Consider the following 5240-nt stretch of genomic DNA (forward strand, 5'->3'; position numbering starts at 1 on the left):
ACATGTTAAAAAGATGATTCCTATGAGGGTGAGAAAAGCCCCGCAGACCATAAGCACACAAAATAGCCTAAAACACACACTAGCAATCTGTCTAAGAGTGGGAAAAAAGAGTCTCATTCTTAGCATTAGAAAAAAATGAACCCTTCAACAAAGCTGCTGGGGGACTCTATAGGTAATGGAAATTAGCCTTAGAAGAGAATTCTCCCTAACAGCCCTTCTGAAAAAATCATGAAATTCTGCTGTCAGAAAAGACTTATGGTTAGCCGTGTTTTAGGCTTTCCCCTTGGCACTCAGGTTGGTGCACCCACACAAGTGAGGTACCATTTTCATCGGGACACGTGTGGGAATACGTGAAGGTAGGCCATGTGTTGTTGGTGGAGTGTTTCGGTTGGTGAGCCTAGTGAAATGTGCGGAAAATGGGTTTTTTTTGCCACATTTTGGAAGTTGCCACGGTTACTGGGTAATACATTCTGGGCGGATTTGCGCAAGTCAGACCTCTGCGGATTCCCACATGTGTCCTCTTTTTGGAAATGCGTGGGGTTCCCTGTTTTGCTTGGTGTCTTGGACACCCTAGGCCCATATCTGTATGGTGTCCCCTTCTGAAAAAATCGTGAAATTCAACTGTCGGAAAAGACATGGGGTTAGCCGTGTTTTAGGCTTTCACCTTGGCACCCAGGTAGGTGCACCCACACATGTGAGACACCATTTTCATTGGGACACGTGTGGGAATGCGGGAAGGTAGGCCATGCGTTGTTGGCAGCATGTTTCGATGGGTGAGCCGAGTGAAATATGCGGAAATTGGGTTTTTATCGCCACATTTCAGACTTTGCCGGGGTTTCTGGGTAATACATTCTGGGCCGATTTGCACAAGTCAGACCTTTGCGGTTTCCCACGGGTGTCCTCTTTTTGGAAATGCATGGAGTCCCCTGTTTTCTTTGGTGGCTTGGACACCCTAGGCCCATATCAGTATGGTGTCCCCTTCTGAAAAAATCGTGAAATTTAGCTGTCGGAAAAGACTTGGGGTTAGCCGTGTTTTAGGCTTTCCGCTCGGCACCCTGGTAGATGCACCCACACATGTGAGGTACCATTTTCATTGGAACACGTGTGGGAACATGGGAAGGTAGGCCATGTGTTGTTAGCAGCGTGTTTTGGTGGGTGAGCTGAGTGCAATGTGCGGAAATTGCAGTTTTTTTGCCACATTTCAGACTTTGCAGCGGTTTCTGGGTAATACATTCTGGGCCGATTTGCACAAGTCAGACCTCTGTGGATTCCCACTGGTGTCCTCTTATTGGAATTGCATGGGGTTCCCTGTTTTCCTTGGTGGCTTGTACATCCTAGGCCCATATCTTTATGGTGTTCCCTTCTGAAAAAAATCATGAAATTCTGCTGTCGGAAAAGACTTATGGCTAGCTGTGTTTTAGGCTTTCCCCTTGGCACCCAGGTAGGTGCACCCACACATCTGAGGTACCATTTTCATCGGGACACGTGTGGGAACGCGTGAGGTAGGCCATGTGTTGTTGTTGGTGTGTTTTGGTGGGTGAGCCTAGTAAAATGTGCAGAAAATTGTTTTTTTTTGCCACATTTTAGACTTTGCCAGGGTTTCTGAGTAATACATTCTGGGCGGATTTGCGCAAGTCAGACCTTTGCAGATTCCCACTGGTGTCCTCTTTTCAGAAATGCATGGTGTTCCCTGTTTTCCTTGGTGGCTTGGACACCCTAGGCCCATATCTGTATTGTTTGCCCTTCTGAAAAAATCGTGAAATTCAGCTGTCGGAAAAGACTTGGGGTTAGCCGTGTTTTAGGCTATCCTCTTGGCGTCCAGGTAGGTGCACCCACACATGTGAGGTACCGTTTTCATCAGGACACATGTGGGAATGCGGGAAGGTAGGCCATGTGTTATTGGTGGTGTGTTTCGGTGGGTGAGCCGAGTGAAATGTGCGGAAATTGGGTTTCTTTCGCCACATTTTGAACTTTGCTGGGGTTTATGGGTAATACATTCTGGGGCGATTTTTCCAAGTCAGACCTCTGCGGATTCCCACGGGTGTCCTCTTTTCGGAAATGCATGGGGTTCCCGGTTTTCCTCGGTGGCTTGGACACCCTAGGCCAATATCTGTATGGTGTGCCCTTCTGAAATAATCGTGAAATTCAGCTGTCGGAAAAGACTTCGGGTTAGCCGTGTTTTAGGCTTTCCCCTTGGCGCCAAGGTAGGTGCACCCACACATGTGACTTATTTACAAACACCATTTCCATTTCCATGTTTTCAACGCCTACATCAGAATTTTAATTTCTCCTTAATCTTGATAAGCTATCCGCTAGTACATTTTCCTTGCCCGGAATCACCTTGACAATGAAACTTTGGCATTGCTTGCGAGTTATCCATCCAGCAACCCTTCTGGACACTCTATCCAAACCTTTATTTTGCAGAATTTCTTTCAAAGTTTTATGATCTGTACATAAAACAAAAACACGTCCCCCAAATGAAATTTCTGAATTTCTCCATGGCCCAATAACAAGCCAGTGCCTCCTTCTCCAGTACTGAGTAACGAAACTCAGCACCCCCCAAACCTCGAGACGCATGTGCTATGATAAACTCTTCTCCCTTCTCATCCACTTGCAATAACACTGCTCGAATACCCATTTCTGATGCATCCACAATGACTTTGCTCTGATGACGGGTGTGAAAATGCCCTAGAGGTTGTGCTAAATAGATCTCCTATTTTAATCTACAAATTCCTCTTCACACTTAGCAGACCATACAAAGTCACTTCCTTTCTTTAGCAATTTTCTTAATTCAATGACCTTAATGGCATAATTGCACACACATTCTTGATAAAACTCGGTCATTCCTAGGAATGACCTCAACTGCGCTTTGTCTTCTGGGCTTTTGTTATCCTTTATGGCACTCACCAAACTCTCTTTTGGTTTTATTCCACTGATAGATATTTCATTACCTAAATATTCAACTTTAGATACACCAAACTTGCACTTTTCTTCCCTTAACAGAATGCCACTCTTCTCAAACACTTCTAGCACCCTATCTGGGATGTTATCATGTTCCTCCTCATTCTTCCCACAAACCAGCACATCATCCTGAAAACAATATGCACCTCTGATACGACCTTCTGAAAAACCACTAAGCGGACACAAGACCAAATGGCATGCGTTTAAACTGAAATACCCCTTCATGGGTAACAAATGCTGTTAACTTATGACACCGCTCCTCCAGTTCCACCTGGTGGTTAGTGGACGCCATGTCCAACTTGGAAAATACCTTCCTCTGACCAATTCTAGATAACACCTCTGACATATTCGGAAGTGGATGGGGATCCACCATCACACACTTATTAAGCTGGTGTAAATCCATACACAAACAAAGCTCTCCTGAGCTTTTCTTGACAACCACTAATGGAGAAGTCCAGTCCACCGTCCTGCTCTTTCAATAATGCCCAATTTCAATAATTTGGTGAGTTCCTCGTTGACCCCTTCTCTCACAGCCAATGGTACCAGTTTAAGTTTCGCTACTACAGGCACACTTTCCTTCCTTAAAACAATTTGATGCCCTTAATCTTCCCTATACCCTACTTAAATACCATGGGATGTCTACTCATGACCGTCTCACCAACTTGCAAAACCTGCTCAGGCTCATTAGGATCTAATTTGATTTTCAACTTTTTCTGCTCCCTCCACCCTAACAGAGTGAGGCCTCTTTTGGTTACATACATTTTTCCTTCACATTTTCGATCTTTAAATTCAAATTGACTCAAACTGTATCCCAACAGATCAATGGCATCTTGGTTATAACCTCCTGGTCTGATGTCCGGCTTCAAAAGTCTTTGTATATCTCCTTTCACATCCCTTTCAAACACCTCTCTTGACATTAGGGTAATTTTTTATCCCGAATCAGCCATCATCCATACGTCCCTCCAATTCACCTTAACACTTGCATATGGATGTTCACACTCATCATCCTCATCGTTCACATCGCCTGCAACATTTATAGTGTTAACGATAACCTTCTCCAGAGGGTAATCATTTTCATCATCAGACGATTTTCATCCATTCTCCTCAATGACTTACAGGACCTTCTTCTGACTTTCTGGTAATTTTTGCAACAATTTGCAAAATGTCCTCTCCTCTTGCATTTTGAACATATTGCTCTTCTTCTCGGGCACACCACTGAGGCAGCAAAATGTGAATTACTGTCACAGCGATAGCATAACCGTTCATCCTTTTCTCCTCTCTCTCCCTTCTGCTTGTAGTTTTTGGTCTCATTTCCTCCTCGCTGCACCTGCTTTTCCTTGTCTTTAGTCTTTTTCTTGTTTTTTTGTTCATTAACATTCAAAACTTCTGCCTTTATTTCGTTAGTGTCTTCCTTTGCTAACTTCTCAATGCAAGCTAGTGAATGTTCAACTCTGCGAGCAATGACCAAATCTTTGTCCAAAGTAGGTCCATCCTTGAGCCATAGTTCCTCAGGTATCCGGTCAGAACTGCAGTGGGTCATGAACTGATGACGCAAATGTTCATCATTTGAGCCTTGGAACTTGCAGCTTGAGGCCAATTGGCGGAGAGCAGTAACATACTCTTCTACTGACTCTCCTGCTTCCTGCATTCTCATGTGAAAAGTATACCTTTCAAGTATAGTGCTTGTTTTTGGGTTAAAATGCAGATCCATCTTTACAAAAGCACAATCAAGTTCAGACATGGCATCACCCTCTCCATCGCTTACAAGTTGTGGAAGAGTCTCAAAAATTCTCTGTCCTTCATAACCTGCACATTTTCTGTCATTAGAAAAGGAATTACCACCAGCCGCTTCCAAATAATGTACAAATCCTTTTTTCCACTTTGCCCATTTTATCTTGACTGGTCCTGGAGTTGCCATGAACATGGGTGGGACACTGACATTTGGCATGGCCATGACTCAGTTTTCAGGTTTATATTGTGCTTTTCTTTAGGAAAAACAAATATAAGTTACTAGCTTTCTTGCTTGCAATTCGCACTTTCTACATGCACTGGTAGCCTCCTATGCTCCAGGAACATATGTCTCGATCCTTTGCTTGTTTCTACCTTGTTCCTTCTTGGTACTTTCTGTCCCTATCTTCTCCTTAATGAAACATTGGAAGTCTCCTATGGCTCAGCTACTTGTGCAGCTACTTATGCCTCTATCCTCTGCTTGTTTCTGCTTTGATTGCTCCTTCTAGTCACTTTCTGCCCTTCTGTGCTCCCTCTGCATGCTTCTCCTT

Source organism: Ambystoma mexicanum, chromosome 5p, assembly GCF_040938575.1.
Source record: "Ambystoma mexicanum isolate Mex_15411 chromosome 5p, UKY_AmexF1_1, whole genome shotgun sequence".
Classification (NCBI taxonomy): domain Eukaryota; kingdom Metazoa; phylum Chordata; class Amphibia; order Caudata; family Ambystomatidae; genus Ambystoma; species Ambystoma mexicanum.